This window comes from Sus scrofa, chromosome 14 (genome assembly GCF_054392235.1).
Source record: "Sus scrofa isolate SSC_HxYL_T2T_F1_AM1 chromosome 14, Sscrofa_HxYL_maternal_Yorkshire_Landrace_v2.0, whole genome shotgun sequence".
In the NCBI taxonomy this organism is placed as follows: Eukaryota; Metazoa; Chordata; class Mammalia; order Artiodactyla; family Suidae; genus Sus; species Sus scrofa.
Window position 1 is genome coordinate 96,118,503 of NC_139396.1, and position 21,738 is coordinate 96,140,240.

Below are 21,738 nucleotides of genomic sequence, written 5' to 3' on the forward strand. Positions count from 1 at the left end.
TGGTCAGTCAGCCTGATTGCCGGAGTGGGGGTGGGAGGTGTGAGACGGGGGTCCTGCCTAGGAGTCCCTTTCTCTGGTCTGGCCCTGCCCTGCCCTCGGGGAGTCCACGTCCTCCCACCCAGACCCAGAAATCCTCTGGATAAGCAGGGAGGGGCAGGGGCAAGTAGCTACAGCCCGAGGGACACGGATTTCCTGTCAGCTCCTGCTCTTAAATGCTGTGGCTCAAAAAGAAAAGGAAAAAATACTGTTGCTGAATCTGTGTTTCATTTCATGGATGTTCCTTTCACATTGTCTCCCATAACCCTCATGCCTCCGGTGGGGAGAAACAGGCATTAACCCGACATCAATCTCCCCCCAGGTGTGTCTGGCTCAGAGTTCACACTCTTTCCTTTGTCAGGCTGCCTCTCTGGGGTGGGGAGCTCTCTGCTCCAGGCTCGCCTCTCCCCTCCTCTTCCTTGGGGCCAGAGAGGAGGAGATTTCTCAGTCACTCTGCTTTTATGCTCTCTGCTAGATAGCAGCGTGGTCCCGAACTTGCACTTGGGACCTGCTGGGGCCAGACTGGGAGAGGTAGTAGAGGAGGGACGGCAGCATCCCCTTGCTTTGGGTCGGCAGTAATTGGCCTACTCTTTTGTAAACTTCTGGATTTATGGTGCTAGAAGGAAGCCAGGAGCTTATTTGGTGTGGCCAGTCTCATGGGAGGCAGAATCCCTCCTATAGCCATGCAGTCAGCATCCAATCTGTGCTTACACATTCTCACTGATGGGGAGCTCACTACCACTCTAAGGAGCCTTTTCTATTGTGGAACAGCCTTGGTCCTTGGAAAGGCTCTGTATGTCTTAAGCCCGAAACTTTAGGTCTCAGTTCTGCATTCTGAGGCTGTCCAGACCAAGTTTCATGCTTCTCAAGACAGCTGGCCCTGCTACCCAGACTTGAGGAAAGACAATGGGATCTCCTCCCTATGTAAGGCTTTGATTCTTCTCAAGGGAAAGGGCAGAACGCTGGAAAATAATGGCAAGTGCAAGGCTCTTAGGTCAGTGTAATAGACTGACAGTGTTAATGGCCTCAATTTGTCATGCCTTGCTGTATCTGGCTTTAAGTGGTGTTCTCCAACAGTGACTTGCTCTGGCCAGTGGGGGAGCAGAAAACTTGAAACAGGCTGAGGCCGGATAAGGGGCTAGGACGGCCTTGCTTCCTCACTTGGACTCCTGCCATCTCAGCCTCAGCAGCAACGAACCCAGGCTAGTCTGCGGGAAGGATATGAGACACACACAGAGCAGAGCCCAGGGGTCCTTGCTGAGGACGCCCTGTAGCAGCGGCCCCAGTGGATCATCCTGCTCACCATGGCCTGGCCACACAGTCAAGCCTACTTCAAACCAGCTGCACTCAGACACTTAGGGGACCCAGAAACTCATGAGAAATAACCATTCTTATTGTAAGGTACTAAACATTGGGCTGATTTATTACACAGCCATAGCTAACTAAGAGAGTCAGCCCACCAACACGGTTCCAGCGGCGGTCCTGCTTCACCCACCCTTTCCTGGTAGTGTGTCCTCAAATAAAATATATAATCTCTGTCAGTGTTTTCATTTGTTAAGTGGGTTACTAAAGCTGTTCTTTCTTCTTCAAAGGAGACTGTCAAAAGAGGTCATAGACATGGAAGTGCATTGCTAATAGTGAAGAGTATAGGAAAGGGGCTTGGGCTCAGGAGGGTCCTAGGAGCTGGCCTGGAGGGACTGGTGTCCCTGTGGCTGTGTGTCAGAGCTCAGCTAAGCAGAGGGCACTGCAGTATATTAACCCAGCTCACCTCCCTAGTAAGAAGCAAGCCTGGCAGCCTGAATAATGGGGCCAACTGGAGACTTATTTACAAACAGCCCTTTCGCCTTCACTTCCTCGGTAAGCCCCATTGACGGCAAATAAATGAGAATCAATAGGCCAGTTATTAAACCGTAAATATCCTTCCCCTTGGGGTCTTGGGCCAAGAGCTCAGAGCCTCTCAGCTAAAGGCAACAGATCTGGGAGCCCCTTGCTCTGGGCCTTTCAGTTGAGATAGGGCTGAATGCCCCTGGCACGCGGCCTGCCTCAGCCCCCAGCCCAGCCGGTCACTGCCGGACAGAAAGACTGTGCTGCCATTGGGGGCAGGAAGGAGGCCTGATCATCTGAGCAGCGCCACGCTAAGGGACCCTCTACCCACCATACAGCACCTGTAGTTTAGCAGGGAGGAGGGCCCAACCCCTCTCCTGCCTGAGACTCAGGATGCTCAAGTTGGAATGGGATGGGGACATCTTCATCCCTGCCCCTACACAGACTGAAGATGGAGGGACCGCTCAGGCCCCCAGAGAGGGAGTAACTCATTCAGGGACATAGGCCCAGAAAGTGACAGAACCCAGACTCAAAATCAGCTGTGAGGCCTCTGGTGTGTGCCTTCACCTAGGACAGGAGAGGACTTGCTGTGTGGATTAAACTTGGTAGGTAGTGACTTCAAGAAGGGACGTAGGTTATGAGGCAGATGATGGGGGCTGGGAAGACAGGTGTTGGTAAGCCCAGCACTTTCTCAAGAGCCTGAGTGTTCCCTGTTTGGTCACCTATGCTGTACGCTGGGTCACCCAGAAAGCCGCTCGGAGAAACTGAGGCAGATGAAGGGATGTAAAGACGATATGAGGGGGAGCAGGGCCTGGGGACCTGGGGGGTTTTGTAGTTTGCTGCAAGAGAGAACAGGACAAGGACACAAACACACACATGACAGTCGGGGACACCGGTAGGCTTTCTGCAATCCTTGACTGTGGACATCAGGGAAGCTTCATGGAGGAAGCTGGGCCCTAAAGGATGAGTAATACATATGCTCATTGCACCCCCTTTATACATGAGAAGGGAGTGAAGGGTCATCCGGGAGGAAAGGTGGAATAAATTAAGTATCAGTGGGAGTGATAATGATGGCGATAACAGTGACAGCGATGATGAAGGGATAGTGATGATGATGATGCTGGTGATGCTGGTAGCTGGCACTTTGAAAAGGACTGTCTGTGTGCCATGAACTGTGCCAGGCATTTTACATCTTCCATATTACGAAATTTGCATAGCAACCCTGTACCCTCGATGCCCAAGTCGCTGGATGCTTGATGGTTCCCGTCATGGCCTTGTATTTCATCTGCCTTGTATTAGGTGCTGTGTGCTTCTGCTCCCTGAGGCTGGTGGCTGGGTGTCCCATGTGTGAGACAGAAGGGTGGAGCAGAGACCCCCAAGGAACACAGGACCAGGAGCCAAAGAGCGGAGCTCATGCCAGGGTCTGCTTTTCGTTAGGGCGCAACCTCGGGTGACCTCCCTGGTTCTACTCTCTTGTGGGTGAAATGGAGGGCATGGTTATAATGCAAGTGCTTCCTTTTAAGGATCCTGAGAGGCCACAATGAGATGATCCATGCCAAGCCCTTAGAAGAGCGGCTGGCATGTAGCACGTGCTCAGGGTGAGCTGTTATTTTTATCTGCATCCTGCCAGTGACCTTGCTGCACATCAGTGTTTGCCAAAGGTGGCTTGCCTTGAATAGGAGTGGCCACTAGCATATTTTTTCCTGCCCCAGATCTGAACCTCTTTCTGTACTTGGAAGATTTCCCACTCTTCGTAGAAGGCAGAGACTGTCTGCTACTATAAAAGCTAAAAGTCCCAGCTTGTCACTTTGCTAGCCTCTCCTGCAGCTCAGGGGGCAGACCCGTTAGCTGAGGTCTGCCAGTGAAGTGGGCCATCAAGCGCATAAGCAAGACTCCAGGACAAACACCATGCTGGCGGTGGGTAGGGCCACAGGGCAGCTCTGTGCGCATCCTGGGCAGCACAGGCAGGAGGCAGCAGTGCACAGACCTGGGGCCTGGAGGCAGAACCCTGGGTGATCTCCTGTGCTCTGTGGCCATGCCCTCCCCATACTGGTTTGGTGCCCTGTGGTCCAGGCTAGGTCTGGGGACTGTGTTTTTCAGCCCTTCCTAGAGAGTCTATGATGCCCAGTATCCATTAAATAGATCTAATTTCTGCTGAATTTGTAGGCCTCTCTGCTACCTGAAGGTAGGATCCTGACTATATACAGAGGTGGGTGGAATTTCTGTTTCAGCTGCTCCTGGGCTCAGACTCTGCAGACATCCCAGGCCAGGCTGGAGATGCTGAGCTGCTGTGCAGGGAACCAGAGCCAGGACTCACGCCACTGTGTGCAACACCCAGCCTGCCTTGGCATTGGCCTCCAGCACTTGTGATAGAAGAGCCCAGAGGGGCATTGCTCCAGAGCACTGGCCACAGGCTCCAAAGGAGTCAGGTGTAAGTTCTGACAGAGAGGAGGGTGCTTGTGATTTAAAATGCCCCATATATGAGCAGGGGCTACATCTCATTCTCACCTGCAGACAGGAAAGGCCTCAGGAAAAGTCGGCTGGCCCTGAAATGGGATTGCCAGCCAAACCCTGGGCAGGGCCATATCACAGCACTACAGTGATGAGAACCTCTCGCATTTACACTGAACTCTGGATTCTCACCTCTTTATCTCATTTCTGCCCATACTACAGATGGGGAAATGGGGGCTCAGAGCTCATGCCGGTTTTCCCAAGGTCCCCTAGCAATGCAGGTGTTACAATATCAAAGATGAAAGGGATTTTTGAGGAAACTGAGACCCAGGAGGGGGTGGGCAAAGGAACCCATTATAAGGCAGCAGATTTTGAACTTAACAGACAAAAAACTTTCTTATGACATCAGGGTGGAGAGCCCCGCCAAGGGAGGGAGTGAGCTCCCTGTTAGTGGAGGTATGCAAGAAGAGGCAGGGACCACTAAGTGGGGATGTACCAAGAGAAGAAGATTCCCACATTGATGAGGAGGTCTGCCATTTCCTAGGGGACACATGGTTCGTTATAAGTGGGGATGGGGGCCCCCAAAAAATGTTGGTTCTTTTGTGATCTCTGTCTCCCTATACACACATACTCCCCACATATACAGATGGGAAACTGGGGCCCAGAGAGGGGAAGTGAGGGACCCCACGCCAGCCAGAAGCAGAGATCCAGTGAAGACTAAGCCTTTGCGCTCTAGACCTAGAGTTCTGGTTTTCAGAGTGGGGTCCTTGATCAGCCGCCTTAGCATCCCTGGACGTTTGTTGAAAAGGCAAATTCTCGGGCTCCACTGACTCCAAAACTCTGTGGGAAACTCTACAGTCTGGGTTTCATCAGGCCCTTCAAGGGATTCCAATGCATGTTAAAAGTTTAAAATCACTGATATTAATACTTCTTGTGTCATAGCACTACTGACTTGAGGCTTCTTCCTGGGAGGTACCCAGCCTTAGCCCACTTTCTAAATCCTAAAAGGAAATGTAACCCTCCCTGGCTTAGAGGCTACACACATTTTATCCAAATGGGGTTAATGTCCTAAGCCCAGAGAGGCAGGTCAGTCTGGCAAGGTGACACGGCGATGTGATGGCCAATCCGAGATTAGAACTCCCAGCTGCCCAGTTTCCAGCCTGGGATGGAGTGGACCTCTTGGGGCTGATTCTGCCTGTCCCAGCCCACATGACATCGTAGGGCCCTCACCCCACCTGCACAGGGACCCTGGGCCTCCAGCACTCCCGGGCTTGGCCAGCAACAGGCTTTCCTCCAAGAGCCCTGGCGGCTCCGGGTAGTGTGGGCTGAATTGGTTTATTTATTGCTGTCATTAATTAGTTTTGTTGGGGATGAAAGACAGGTCCCCGGAGAAGACCAGTGCATTAGAGCCCATTATTCCATCATTGCTCTGGACTCGTCGGCAAAAAGCTCAGCCCCTCTCTGCTGTCAGCCTGGTACAATTAATTAGCCCGCAGCCCAAGAGGCGGTCTTCCTGCTCCCCCTGGGCCAGGAGGGCTCTGTTCTGGCATCTAGGGTCTTCCAGGGTTTTCTGTCCCAATTCTAATGGGGAAGGGCGCTGGGGACAGGCCCTGGGGATAGGGGACTGCAGTAGCTGGATGCGGAAGGGAGGTAGGGATTCTTTTACCCCGATGTTTCTGCTCAGAATGCACTCCGCAATGCGCCAGCCACTGGACTAAATGCTACAAGCACATATTTAATTCTGGCAAATGTCTTTTGAGCCATGCTATAATTTGCCAGATGAAGAAACTGAGGCTGTGCTAAGGGGTGGTAGTGAGACTTGCTTGAAGACCACAGCACAAGAGGGCAGAACAGGATTTTATCTTGGGTCCAGATTCGCCTTTTGCTCACTGGGGCGTCTCAGGGTAGCTCATGAAGCAGGGGCCTGGTCCCAACAAGTGAGAGGAGGGTAAGTGTGGGGCAAGTGTGGAGTGACGTGGAGAGGTGGGCCACGTGACGCACTTGCAAGGGCCTTCGCGGGGCATGGAATCAGAAGCCTCGTGTCCACTTCTGACCTGAGTGACTTTGGACAGGCCTTCAGTTTCTGCTTCAGCGGAAATATTGAGTCCAATGGCACGGGTTCTTTCCTAGAGAGGCAGTGTAGCCTAGGGGTTCAGGTGGGGTGATCTTTAGTTGTTACTTATCTCTTTGAGCCTCAGTTTTCTCATCTAAAAAATGGGGATAGCCTCCTGAAGTGGAGGTAGGGATTAAATGCGATAATACACAGCATCTGACACATCGGAAGGGCTTGATCACTGTTTACAAAGAATTGAAAGGACTTAGGTTGACTTTGCCTCGAGTCTTGATCAAGTTAAACCAGTAATTGCAGAGTCACCCTGTGCTGTGTACACATTGTAGCCAATGACCTTGTGGGGAGGAGGCATGGTTAAGGCTCTGGGAGGTTAAGTGTCCTCCCGTTGGTTCAGGGCTTGAATGCTAGGCCTGGTTATGCCTCTAGTGACTGTGCAACCTTGACCAAGCTACCCAAGGTGCCTTCTTCCCTCAAGGCTTTGGTCTTACCATCTGGAACTTGGGCTGGTCATCTGGTCAAGCAGCACACTGCCCCTCCCCAACGTCCCCTCCATTTTGGCAGGAGCTGCCTCTCCTGAAGGCTGTCACTGGCCCTCGGCATGGCTGATCAGGCTTCACCCAATGGTGGGGCCAGGCTGCCTGCCCGAGGGTACTAAGAAGTTAATGAAACCCTCAAGAGGCCATTTGTTAAGAGGGGAGCGATGGTATATTCAATACCAGCCAAAGGTTGGTGCAAAGTAATGAGTCTTTCCTTAGCTGTGAATAATGTGATCCCTCCTGTCGCAGCCCCCCCAGCTCTGAAGGATGGTCCCAGGGAAGCCCATGGCTCATCTTAACGGCCTGGATGCCAAGGAGCCTAGCAGGCTGGTCTCTTTCCAGGGTTTGTCACTTTCTTCTAGGGCTTCTCTCTGCTTCTGCCCCACTCGTGGTCCTCCAACTTCTCCAGGAGGGATCTGAGGCCAAGGTGATCTCTGTGTCTCTGCCTCTGTCTTTCTCCCCACCTGCTCTGTGTTTGTTCTTTCTCCACCCCCACCCCCGCCCCGCCGCCGCCGAGGGCTGCCACGCTGCCCAACCCCACCGCACGTACTGTATGTGCGAGTCGCAGCCCTGCCATGTAGCTGGTTTAGAAACATTTTGCAGAGGAAGGGGAGGTGATGGCTTAGCTGTCCCTGACCGCTGAGGTGGGAGCGACCGGCCAGGAGACAGGAAGATACTCAAGGTCAGCTTGGGCTGTCCACTCTGGCTCCTGCTAAGGTCGCCTGCTCCCCATGACATCCAGTGCCAGCCCAGAGAGGGCAGCCTGCCTTAGACACTAAGGCAGGTGTCCCAGGGAGATGGCCTGGCCAGGCACCGAGAGGTCTGGCTTTGGGGCCCGTTGCCAGTGTGAATACAGCTGTCTCAACTTTTCTTCCTCCCCAGCTCCTATAACACATGGGGTTGCCTCTGATCCTGCTCCCCAGATGGACCCTGGGGATAAAGGAGATCTTAACAGGGTCCCTGGGGTGGGTGGAGCTGTACCTGGCTCATTGTCTTTGTCTTGTGCACCCCTGCTCCCAGGGTCCTCTCCAGGCCTGCTGCTCACCCTGGGCTGCCGTCTCTCAATCTCTCTGTGGGCACCCCCAGCTCCATATAAAATTTCGGCATTCACAGGCAGAGAGAGGCCACAGCTGAGAAGTGGGAGCCCCCTGGCTTCCCCCTCTCCAGGTGGGGCCTGGCTTTGTCCCCCTTTGTGCTGGTTCAAAAGGAAGACAGGCATGGGAGGGGAGGGGTCCGGGGCCTAGCAGGTGTCTGTCGCTATCCTGGCAGCCAGTACGGGGAGTTGGGGGGAGGGGCATGGGCGGCTGTCATTCACCAGCCGAGCCGGGGACAAGGCACCTTGATTAGGCCCCCAAGATAATCGCTGCACACCTGGGCTGGCATCCCAGGCGCCCCCCTCGCAGTCGCCCCTTTGTCTGCCTGGGGAGTGTCCCGCTTCAAAGCCCGAGATTGCAGCAGATAGACTGGGCTGAAGCCAGGTGCTGAAACCCGAGAGCCTAGTGGAGGACAGAGGGCCTTGGGGTGGGCGTTCCCAGAGCTGGGTGTGGGGGCATCCTGGGTGATGGAAGGCCCAGGTCCCCTACTCCTCTGGGCCAAGGAGTGACCACATGGTCAGGAGCAGAGAGGACTGAGGTGGGGAGAGGAAGGAGAATGGGTAGGATGTGTGTGTGAGTGTGTGTATGTGAGCACAGCTCACACATGGATATTCATACATGGCCAGGGTGGGTCACTGGAAGCCCCCTCTGCCCTCCGCACCAGTCACTGCAGCCCCGGCGGGGCTGTCCATGCACAGTATCTCTTCTGAAAAGTGCTCTTTGGATGAGGAGCATGGCTGGCGCTTGAGGGGAGCAGGACAGATATGCAAGGAGTTGATCATCCTCTTGCAAGGAAGGACGGGGACAGATGGGTGACTGCCCTGGCAACCTTGCCCCTTGAGGAGGGGAGCGGGGCCGAGGTGTGTGCTATCTGGCCTTGCAGAAGACCCTGGGAAGGATCAAGCTCCCAGCAGGAACCTTTTTTTTGGGGGGAGGGGGGAGGGCGGCGGCAGCGCACACGCTGCATGTGCGATATATGGAGGTTCCCAGGCTAGGGGTCTAATTGGAGCTGTAGCCGCCAGCCTACGCCACAGACATAGCCATAGCAACGCAGGATCCGAGCCACCTCTGCGATCTACACCACAGCTCATGGCAACGCCAGATCCTAACCCACTGAGCGAGGCCATGAATTGAACCTGCAACCTCATGGTTCCTAGTCGGATTCATTTCTGCTGTGCCACGACGGGAACTCCCTCCCAGCAGGAATATTGCATGGACATTTCACCCCCTTTCCTCCCTCCCTGCCTTACTCTCCACAAAATTTCCTGGAATCACTTCCCAAATAAACCACTTATCCCCAAATTCTTAAGTCAGGGCTGCCTATATGAGCACTAAAATGGCAATGGGGGCATTTGGGTCCTGGTGGTGTGTTCTGGATGGAGTGAGGGGGTGGGAAGTGCCGAGAAACAAGCTGCACAGCTTTCCTGAGCACAGAAGAAGCACAGCCTAAGCCAGGCTCCAACTCTCAGCAGCAGGTGGAGGGGTGAGAACCTCCTTTCCTGGGCGTGTCCTTGGGGCCACACGGAGTTGTACCTGCACTGAGCCTAGGGGTGGTGGGAGCTGGTGTTTGGGGACTTTGTATATATCTACACATGAGTGTGGACACCTGTGAATGGGGGTAGGTGGAGGTGTGTCTGTATATTGTAAATGTGAGGTATTGTACCTGATCCTGTACCCAGGCATGTGTGTGTGTGTGCGTGTGTGTGCGTGTGTGTGTGTGTGTGTGTGTGCGTGCAAGTATGAGTGTGTCCGTATACACTTGGAATCAAGGGGCTTCTGGCTTTGGGAGTCTGGCCAGCTGGCTCTGCCCTGCTGGCAACTCGCAGCCCCCATGATGGCCAGAAGCAGGGTAGGGCATGCCACCTCAAGGTGGAGACCGGATCAGCCTCCTGGGGGAACATGAATGTGGGGTGTCGCAGAGTGCCCGTACTGTCACATGACTCCCTACTCTGCCCTCAGCGCTGGCCAAGCTAGGGCATATTTGGTTGGGGATGGCGTCTCTCTGCCCCTGCCAGGGAGCTGCAGAGCTAAGGTTGCTAGGAAAAGCAGTTTGCATCCCTTTCATGCCCCCACCCCCTGCCTCTCACCTACCTCCCTCAGCCACACCAGAACCCCTGATTTCTCTCGAAAAAGGAAAGAGTGAGCTTGGTTCTGTGGTGGGGGATGGGGAGGCGGTGGAAGATTTTCCACCCATGTCAAGGGCTGATGTGTGGCCGGATTTTACCAGAGTGAGTGGTCAGCTCCAGGGGCCAGGCTCAGGGAGTTGCCCAGCATCCCTGGGGTTGACTCTTTTATCTTTGGGAGCAACAAGTTTAAAATACAAATTTCCACAGTTGTAAGGGCCCGTGGAGATCAGCCAGACACAGCCCTTGTGTCTCACATGGGGAAGGTGAGGCTCAGAGAGGGAAATCCACTTCCTCAGGGTCACACAGGGAAGCAGGTGAGGACGGGAACAGAAGGAGAGCTCCTGGGTGCTGTATTTGCCTCTCACTGCCCTGCTCTGCAGGAGGAATTCACACTTTTCCGGCCCATTTGGCCTATAGCTTAGATTTCCCTATGCTCACCCGAAGCTACACAGACAGGAAAGCTACCTACCAAAAAAAAAAAAAAGGGCCCCAAAGGCCCAAAAAGCTCCCACAAGTGACTCCAATCCACTGTCCCCACCTTCCTGTCAAGTCCCACGTGAAACCAGCAGGCCTGGGCTTAGCAGGATGCGGGTGCTTCTGAAACAGGCTCACGTCAGCTCCCCAGCCCTCCTGTACTAGTGTCTCCTCAAACTTCATTCCACCTGAGACCTGGGAATGTGACCTTATTGCAAAACAGAGGATTTACAGATATAATTCATTCAAAGGAGGTTATCTCGGAGTAGAGTGTGTCCTAATTCCATGACTGATGTTCTGAAGAAGAGGGAAATTTGGGCGGAGCAGAGACACACAGTGCCACATGTGACAGTGGAGGTGGAGGTTGGAGTGATGCAGCTGTAAGCCAAGGATTGCTGGCAGCTGCCAGCTGCTGGAAGCAGCAGAGAAGGATCCTCCCCCAGAGGCCTTCAGAGGGAGCACAGCCCTGCTGACACCTGACGTCTGGCTTCCAGAAGCGTGAGAGAATACATTTCTATTGTTTTAAGCTACCAGTTTGCAGTAATTTGGTATGACAGCCTGTTCTCTGCACAGTTCCACCCCCTTTCAACCCTGCACACCAAGGTCATTCCTGCCCTCCAGTGGGATGAGCTTAAGCCCCACTGGCCCCTCACTCCTGACTTGATCTCAAGTCCCCTGTCTGATATTTCCTTTGCCTTGAACGCCCCTTCTGACCCCTCCCAGACTCACTGCCTGACCTCACCTTGGGACCCAGAACTGCTGGAGGACCCAACCCCCACAGCTCCCTATAGGTCCTGGGGGCCCCTATCTTGTCTGGCTGAGTCACACCTGTGCTCTAAAAATGCCACATCTCGGAGTTCTCGTTGTGGCTCAGTGGTTAATGAATCCGACTAGGAACCATGAGTTTGCGTGTTCGATCCTTGACCTTGCTCAGTGGGTTAAGGATCCGGCGTTGCCGTGAGCTGTGTAGGTTGCAGACACGGCTCAGAACCCACGTTGCTGTGGTTCTGGCGTAGGCTGGCGGCCACAGCTCTGATTTGACCCCTAGCCTGGGAACCTCCATATGCTGTGGGAGCAGCCCAAGAAATGGCAAAAAGACTAAAAAAAAAAAAACAAAAAAAAAAACAAAACCCAAAACCAAAACCCGAAAAACGAAATAAAAATGCCACATCTCCAGTAGCTGCCCTGCTTCCTTGTCCTCGCCTGGCCCTGCAGGCTGGACTAGGAGCCTCTCATCTGGACAACCCTGGGGAAAATTGGCTCCCAGTTTGTCACACGCAGCATCGTCACAGCCCCTTTATTTGGGAGTCTCTGTTACTGCGTGGAACTCTCTGTGGGCAGAGAGCATGCTGTGCTCTCCGGGGAGCGTGTCACATAAAGGCACGTACTGATCATTCAGGCCGGCCCTTTTCTTTCTCTCTCTCTTTTTAAAAAACTATTTATTTATTTATTTACTTACTTATTTGCTTTTTAGGGCCACATCTGTGGCATGTGGAGATTCCCAGGCTAGGGGTCAAATTGGAGCTACAACTGCCAGGCTACACCATAGCTACAGCAACGCAGGATTCGAGCTGCATCTGCGACCTACACCAAAGCTCAGGGCAACGCCAGATTCTTAACCCATTGAGCAAGGCCAGGGATTGAATCTGCATCCTTATGGATGCTAGTCAGATTCATTAACCACTGAGCCACGATGGGAACTCCACAGAGGTGAGGCAACTGAGGCCCAGAGAGAAGAGGTAACTCACAGAGTGTCACACAGTCACCCAGGACCACGGCTGAGGTTCTTCCTGCTGTTGAAACAGCACCCAGGAATAGTCCTTTGGGTCCCCCGAGGGAGGAGGGAGCCACTTTCTGGGCACCACAGGACTTCCTGCCCTTCAGGCCTTTGTTTCTGGTGCAGGTGCATGGTGTGCTGGTCAGACATGGGGTGGGTACCATCCCCTGGGCAGGACCAGAGACCCATGGGGAGAGAAGCCCTCTCTGGGACACACTCTGGGATGCTCCCTGGGGTTGACCTGTATGGCTGCGAGAACTGCCTCTGCCACTGCCTCAGCTTCCCCAGTCCCATCAAGATCTGGAGCAGTTTAAGGTCACAAACAAGAGCCAAACAATCAGAGGTCAGATTTTGGTTTGCACTTATCACTTAGCCTCTCCGAACTTGGTCTCCACCACTGTCAATGATGGGGATTAAAAGAGGTACCCAGAGAGCCAGAAACCTCCATACAGTTTAATTCTCATCCATTTCCTTCCCTTTCTTTACAGCAGGCCTGCACTCCCACCTGCTCCCAGCATGCCTTGGGGCAGAGGGGAGGGGCTGGGACAAAGGTACCTGGGCCAGGCACATGCCAAGTGGAACCTTTTTTCAATCTTCATAACAAATCTGTGAGGCAGAGACCATAACCCCCATTTTAAGGGAAGGAAATTGAGGCCCAGGGAGGCTCACACACCTGGCTAATGAAGAGGAGCAGCCTGACGAGGCAGGGTGGCCACTCTCTGCCTTAGTTTATGTCTGCCCATCACCTGCCAAGTTTCTCTCGGGCTCAGACTAACTTTGGTGACACCTGAATCCTGAGATCATCTGTCTGTCAAGTGACCAACAGCTGTGTGGTCTGGGACCCCAACCTGTCACACGGCACTGTCAAACAGACCAGAGTAATCTGGCATTTCAGAGCAGCTGGAGACCCCGAGTCCCCAGCCCAAGGACTAATCACTGGCCCCCAGCCCTCTAGTCCCCGGACCAGGTGAAGAGTCACAGGGAGGAAGGCCCCAGGTCAGCACACAGGTGCTAGAGGAACGTGTCACTTTATGCCACGCACCTGCCTCTTCCAGGAGCCCATAAATTTCACCTGTCCCCTGTGTGGGAAGGATGGGGTGTCCAGGAGATGAAGGGCCTGTCCCACTGTCCACCTAGATGGCTCGGCCAGGCCAAGCAATTCTGCTGATGTCACCTCCCCGGAGATATTAAATATTGATAATGCAATATATTTTCCCCACACCTTCTATGACTCATGTCTTGGTGTGTGCCAAAAAGAAGATAAGGAGGCTCAGGTGCTTCCATTTAGCCTGATGGGCATCCATTCTCCTGGCATCCCGGGCACCATAGCCTCCTCGTGCTAAAAGGGGCTTAACAGAGGTCATCTGGTCCACCCCCCTGCTGTCGGGCCCTAGCCTAAAATGAGCATTCTCTGAGGAAGGGGAAATTTTCCGGTTAGCGTATTACAATGATCAATCACCCTCTTTCTTAGGATGTTCTTTAAGTCTGACCAGAATCCATAGTGAGCAAGGGGCTGGCAGGTGAGCTCCATACCTTGACAACCAGGTGACCCCAGTACCTCATTTCTAAGGAGCAGAGCACTTGGAGGGGCTCAGAGGTCTCACCTGGACCAGTTTCTGACTGCTGACTTGCTGTGTGACCTTGGGGAAAGTACAACATCTCTGAATCTCAAGTGGCCTCATCTATAAAACGGGACAGGAATCTCTGCCCAGATTAATTCCCAGGACTGTGAGGAGTGAGGCTCCCACCGCCCAGATGCACAGCTTGGTCAGTGGAGGGAAGGACTCGCGGACCAGTTTTCCCCTGCAGTAAACAGACTGATCAAAGAAGACAATGCGTGTGCAAGGGCTTTATGAGTGGAAATTGCTTTGTAAACGCAAAGTGTTGTGTAAATGTTAGGGATAATTATATGCTTCAAAAATTAGGAGCAGCAAACATCCTTAAGGAAGGAGAAGGCTCCTAAGTTGTTCTTTGATCCCCAGTCCTGGAGGCTCTGCATAAGTTTGTTGGGAGGTGAGGGGGGCTGAGTCCAAATCGTGCTTCTCCTTTCCCAGCCCTTCTCTTCCCTTGGGCTTTAAGCCAGGCTTGGCTCCTGATTAAAAAGGTTGGAGAGTGAATAGCTTATCAGTTACATGGAATCAATAGGCATTTTCTTTATATTTTTCAATTAAAAGAGCCGATGGAGAAGAGAGAAAAACTCAAGTGCCCTGGCTGTCAATAGCTCTCGGGGCGAGGGAAAGTGCAGGGTCGGGGGAGGCTGGGCCATTTGTCACTGCCAAGTTCTGCCTGCCTGGTCTGCTCTCTGCATCACCCAAACACACCTGGGAGAGGGACCGGGGGCAGTGCATCTTTCTAAGGTGTCCTCAGACTTTGCGGCTGTGGGAACGCGCTCTCCCGGGCCTTAATGTTTCAGAAAACAAACAGGATTGAACTGGCACTGCATTGAGAGATTAGTCCAGTTGGTGATGGGTTAATGGAATGCCCAAACAGCTTCTGAGACCCACAGATGGGGTGGGGCACTCTGGCAGTTGTTCTGGGGACATACTACCCACTGTTCTCATAGCCAGGGAGGAAACACAAAGAGAAAATGGGCTGAGGAGGCAGTGATCAGAAGACCGGTCAGTTAAGAGGAGGTGTTTAGAGACAGGGCCGGGCCATTAGGAGCCTGACTCACTACTCTCGAGAGGCTTCTGCTCCCCAAGGCATCCTGGCTCAGGTGCCTCCATGTAGGCTGCTGGGCATCCATTCTCCTGGCAGTCTGGGAATCGTGGCCAGTCTGGGAATCTTGTCCTACAAGGGGCTTACAGAGGTCATCTGGTCCATCCCCCTGCTGTCAGTCCCTAGCCTGAGATGAGTAGCCCTGGGGTCTGTGAACATAGGAGTAGCACCCTCCTGCCGTGAGTGCCCCTCTGGTCCCCTCCCCAGGCCCCGCCTCCTCTCTTCCAGGTGCTGAATGTGGGCTGTTAATGGCCTCTCTGCCCCGCCCCCCACACACCTCTGCTTGAGGCAGCCCTCAGCCCATGACTGACAGGGGATACAAAAGAATCACTCTTGCCTAAAGGTGGTGCTGGGCTCCAGAGCCACAAGCCTCCCCCTGTGGGGTGCGTCTGAGGCTAGACTCCAGCTGCCTAGATTTTCTTCCTGCGCTACTCTGCTTCCCTGACTCTGTTCCGGGGCTCGCCATCACTAATCTCGCAGGTGCACAAGATCCCTGACTCACGCTCTCCTTGCTTTGGGGAGCATATCCATTCAGGAGGCATATACTGAGCATCTGCTCCATGCCAGGCGCTAGGCAGGGCCTTGGAGATAAATACGGCACTGTGACTGATTAGGTTCTTGGGGGAGAGAGTGGCAAGAAACAGGTAAATAAATAAGTAAATGAGTCAGATGTGAGCGCTTGGAGGCAAAGGAAAGAAATGAGGAGCTAGAGAGCATGGGGGCGGGGAGTATGCGGCCAGGGAAGAGCTCTCTAAGGAGGTGACCTGTGGATGTGGACTTGTACGGCCGTAGCCAACCATGAGCAGACTGCGGGACAGTGGGTCCAGGGAGTGGGCCCCCGAGTGCAAAGGCCCTAAGGCTGAAGTAAGCTGTGGGCTCTGATAACGACACTGGATCCTTAACCTGCTGAGCCACCAGGGAACTCCTGTGTCATTATTTTTGAAAAGGGCTCATGTGACTCACTAACTTCATGTCCTGCAGTTTGAAGACCACTTTGATGCATGGCAGCCGGGTGCCCCCACCCTTGTCTGCAGGTGGGTGGAGCTCCTAGTGAGGACAGAGGACAGACTTTGTGCCCTTTGTGCCCTTTGTGCCTGGCACTGAGTTGTTATTATAAGCAGAGGAACAAGGCTTCCCACATAGAAAACAAGGCTGACACAGGAGTTCCAATCGTGATGCAGCAGAAACAAATCCAACTAGTAACCAACTAGTAACCATGAGTATGCAGGTTTGATCCCTGGCCCGGATCAGTGGGTCAGGGATCCAGCGTTGCCATGAGTGTGCAAAGGCGAGTGTGCCTGGAGCTTAGTGAGAGAGTGGGGGTGAGGGCAGGGAGGCAGAGAGGCTGAGGGTGACCTGGTGAGCCACAGCCAAGGTTCTGTTCTCAGGACAATGGGGACCTTTGAAAGGTCTCAGCCCATGAAGAGATAGGATCAACTTACGCCTTTATGAGATGGCCCTGGTGGTCCTTCGCAAGTAGGCAAGGTGGGGGGTGTGCTCTGGGAACTGTAACAGATGCTTCTGGTGCCCCAAGCCTCTCCCCACAGCCTACTGGTGAGTCCAGCTGCAACTGAGCAGCCGAGGACAAACACCTCCAAATACTGGACTCTCCTCTGCTTTTCTTCTGTGAAGAGCTCACTCAACCTGCACAGGACAGCCTGGCAGTAGGAGGGGCAGGGAATTCAGGCCTCAAGAGGCAACTGTCTGTCAATGGGGACAAAAGTCAATAAACAAATGTCTCAGGCTGCTGTCCTTTGGAGAGGCTTTCCCGAGGGTAGGGCTGGCTACGGCGATCCACAGCAGCAAGACACCTTGGATTGGCTTTTCCTCCTTCCTGTCTCATCTCCCACATGAGTGACCTACACCCACATCGGAATGCAAGTCAGGAGAGTGATGATGGTGGCTTGGAGTAGGTGACAGCAGAGAGGATAGAGATCTGGAGATGGGTCCAGGATGTATTTTGCAAGTGTGGTCACAGGACAAGCTGATGGATTAGCTGTGGAGGGTGAAGGAAAGGGAGGCATCAAGGATGACTGAGGAGTTCCGCCTGAGGGGTGATGGTTACTGAAATGGAGAAGGATGGAGGAGGAAGTTAGCGCAATGGGGACAATCAGAGAGGGCTTCCTGGAGGAAGTGGTATTTGCCTTCAAAGAATGGGGAGAGTTTCCACCTTTCGAATTGGGAGGGAGGGAGTCACTCCAGCAGAGGCAATTGCAACGAGCAAATTCCTGGAGGCCAGAAACAGCAGGGCATGTTTGGGAATTCGGTGGTCCACCATTGCCCAGGAAAGTGATAAGGTTTATGGAAAGACCATTTCTAACCAGAGGGTGGAGGCCTTGAATGACACGCCAAAGAGATGCACAGAGTTATCTGACTCAGTCAAGGTCACACATCCAGGGAGTCTCAGAGACAGGACTCCGACCCTGGGCCAGGCCACGTGCCCCACTCTGCCACTGGGACACTGTGGCCTCTTACCCCCCCCCCCAAGTCCCATCACCCCTCTGGCAGCTCCACAGCCTGGGAAGGGTAAGAGCTGTCATCTCCAGCCTCCCTGCCCCTGGTGCCCAGAGAAAGGAGGCTTGCTCTGCCTTCATTTCCTTGGGCAGCACTTTGCCAGGTTCCAACTGACGCTGCCAAGAGCCCAGTTATCAAGGGAAACAGATGCAGCACTGTCACTGGGAGGCAGTGGCCAGGAAATTAGCTGGAGCTGACTCTCCCTGGGTCAGGGGGCTCCCTACTGTGGGGCACAGCCTCTGGGTAACCTGGCCTACAGCGCGGATGATCAAGTGGGGAACCCTCAGGCTGCTGAGAACGTGCTGAGGGCAAGGGATATCTGGGGAGGGAATGCAGGTCCCAAAGAAAGGATGAGACTCATGGACCCAAGGTGGACCCTCACCAGGAGGGGTTACATGGTAGAAAGGAAAACCCAGGATTCCCTTTAGCTTCCCCACCTGCAAGACCACAGGCGAGATGTGTGGCAGGGGGAGGAGGACAAACCTGTGGATAGTTTGCTCCTCTTTCCCTTCCTGCAGCATTTACGGAAATGCCTGCTGTGTCCTGAGCACATGCTGGGCCCTGGGGATGTGTCGAGGATGAGGACAGACAAAACATCTGTCTTCATGGTGCCCACAGGCTGGGATGACAGATGCAGAAGAGGAAATGACAACAGAGCAGGACGGAGCTGTGATGGGGATTTAGGGACCCAGAGCAAGGCACCTAAATAGAGTCTGGGTGAAAAAGAAGGCCTCCTGGAGAAAGTGATATTTACATTGAGACAGGAAGGAGGAAGTGGGAGGAGTCTCAAGCCCTGGGCAAGAGACTGTCCCATCTCTGCAAACTGTAGTGTCCCCGGGGACCTGGGCTTCAGTGCAGAGGAAAGAGCAAGGGTGGGCCGGCTCTCATCACTCCAGAGAAAAAGCCTTTCCCACAAAGAAAGCACATCTTAAAGGGCTCAACTCAACACCAACTGAAGGCGCTCCGTGTGTGGCTCTGTGGACACCTAGTCCGGCCCCCAGGTGCCAGGGGTCCTGTCTGGAGACAGGCAAAGGCCAGCCTAGAGCAGGCTGTCTCTGGGAGGTGACTCGCCAGAGCCCTCCCGGGGAGATGGCACTTGGGCCGGATCTGCACAGATGTGAGGAGGGACATGGGCGCAGACAGGAAGGATGCTCTGGGAGTGGGGAACAGCGCCAGCAAGAGCTGGTTTTGGGAAGTGCTTAGTCACTGGAAGCACACCGGGCCAACAGGGCCCTGGGGGGGCATGTCTTCATCTACTCCACATAGGCGCTGAGGGTGGGCACCACGTGCTCAGGCCCCTCCTAAGTGCTGGGCACAGATGGTGGGTGTGACACCCTCCTTGCCCTCAGGGGGTTTCTCCATCCAGCAAAGGAAACCGTAGGACCCGCTATGGCTGGCACATGGTAGGTGCTCAGCAAACCCTGGCTGCTGGACAAGAGCAGGGAAAGAGGGTACTGCTAACTTTATAGATGAAAGAGAGAGGAAGGAGAGGCCCCAGCCGGCTGGTAGGAAGAGGTGAAGTCGGAATCTTTCCTGGGGGAGGCAAGGAGTGGGATTGGAAGGGTTCAGGCAAATGAGATCTGGGGAGGGGAATGGGAAGCGGCTTCTGCCTAGACCTTCCCATGCCTGTGAGAGCAACACCAAAGTAGCCGAACTGGGGGTCCAAGAGCCACTGGAAGTGCGTGAATGTGTGTGATTAGTGCATAAGGGTATGGGGATGTGTGCACAAATGTAAAACTGTGACTGGGTGAGCAAGTGCAAATGTGTGTGCGAGACTGTGAGTATGAACGAGTGTTACTGTTGACGTGTGTGAGCTGGTATGAGCATGCGTGTGAGGGTAGGTGTGTGAATCAGTGCATGTGTGTGAGTGTGAGAGGCTATGAGTGTGCGTGGGTGTGGGCCACCCAGATACCAGGGCCAGGGCTGTACTTGTTTCTGCAATTGCTGTGATTTGTTGGATTTCAGCCAAGCAGTCAATCCTCCATCAGACATAAAGAAAATGAAATTTCATGCCCTGGGGACACTGTGTCCAACCTAGCTGGACAAGCGCATGCCTGGTCAGTGGTTACAGGCGGCAGACGTGAGGCCTTGGCTCATCTGGAAGATGGCTCCTCTGGGGAGGGCCCGTCTGGGCCCTAGGAGCCCACTGTGTGACCTTGGCCTGGTCCCCGGCCATCTCCGGGCTTGGCCCTTGTCCAAGTGAGAGAGTGATGCAGGGAAACATGACTGACAGGAGGAGGGGACCACAGGAGCAGCATCCCAGCCCTGCTCCTCTCTCAGCTTCCACTCTCCCCCAAAAGGTGCACGCTCCCACAGGCCACGCATCCCTGGGGAGGTCTGGGAGCCCATCTTTAGGATCTGCTCTAGCCGTCTTCTGGGGGCCAGGTAGAAGAAAGAGCCTGAGCTTGAGAACCGAAATTCCAGGTTCAGACCCCAAAATGATGAGATGACAGTGACAGTAATTCCAGCATCATTTATCTTGAGCTGCAAGTGCATGCGACATCTCCCTTAACTCATATCTGTCTCGCAGCAGCCCAGTGAGGGAGGTATGATTCGTCCCATTTTACAGGCAAAGAAACTAAGGCTCAGGATGCCTCCATGACATCCTCTGAGCTGGCAAGTGACCCTGTCCACCCTGCCGAACCACCTTCCCTGGCTTCACATCTGTAGAATGAGAGTGGCAGTGACAGCTCTGTGGGTTTGTTTGGAGATGAAATGAGGCATCATGGCTGGGAAGGGGTTAGCCCTGCACCCAGCTCATGGTGGAGAACACGCACCCTTGTACATGAGCCAGGCCCTGAGAGGGAGGAGGGAGGCCTGGGTCTCCAGAAGCCTTACTTTCTAGCTGCAAGTTACATAAAGGCCCCAGGCCCTGGGGTAGGGGTGGGGCGCTGGAGCTGGAGGGTTCCATTCTCCGAGGACCAGGGCTCTGAGGGAAGGCAAGTCTCCTGTCTTCCATTTCCCTGGTGGGGAAATAGGCACCTGGCCTCAGGAACTAAGCTCTTTGGCCAGTTCCAGCCCATGGTTCTGGTGGGGGTGGGGGAGTGGGGGTGGAGGGACAGGAGGATGCAGCCCTGTGTCCACACAACCTGCCTTCCCATCAAAATCTTGAGAGCAGCACAGGGCAGAAATCTGTGCCTCCAGCCTGCTGGGGAGCTGGATGCCCTAAAATGAACCCAGGAGGAGAGGTGGCAATGGGAGAGTTGAATTAACTGGGCCTGGTAAGCGGCTATCCTGGTTCCCGGCGAGGTGAGAGTGTGCGAATGTCTGTGTACCTGACTGCAGAGTCACTCACCCCTGGGCTCCAAACCTCCACAGAGGCCCGAGGCTGCCGTCTTCCCTACTGCCAGGCCCCCTTGGTCAGACCTCTTCCTTCCAACCTGGACACTAGTCACCCCTCAGGAGCCCTGCACTGAGAACTACCTCCCCCCAGCCAGGTCCCCTGGCTCAGCAGGTGGCCCCAACCCCCAACCTTGAGCCAGAGCCTGGCTGGAGGGTCCTCGCCAGTCAGGGTTCTGGCGATCAGGCTCAAGGTCACTCTCCAAAGGGCCCCTCCCTGCTGGAACAGTGCCATGGATGGGGCGGGGGGGGTGTTTGGGGAATGTGGGGGACTCCATGCAGGGATGTCCTTTGAAAACCTCAAGGTAAAAATATATGTGAATGGAGCAAAGATAGACTTTTCAACAGAGCAGGAACAACAGGATATCCACATGCAAAAAAATGAATCTAGACAGACCTTATACCCTCCACAAAAATTAACACAGCATGGATCATAGACCTAAATGTAAAATGCAAAACTCCAAAACTCCTAAAAGATACCATAGGAGGAAATCTGGGTGACCTTGGGCATGGTGATGAGTTTTTAGATACTCTACTAAAGGCACTACCTGCGAAAGAAATAACTGATAAGTCGGACTTCATTAAAATTAAAAACTCGGGTCTATGAAAGACACTGTCAAGAGAATGAGAAGAAGAACCACAGACTGGGGGGGGGGGGAGAATTATTTCCAAAAGACATATCTGATTTTCCAAAATATACGAATAACTCTCAAAACTCAGTAGTAAGAAAACAAATAACTTGATTTTAAAAAGAGTCAAAAGACCTGAGCAGACCCTC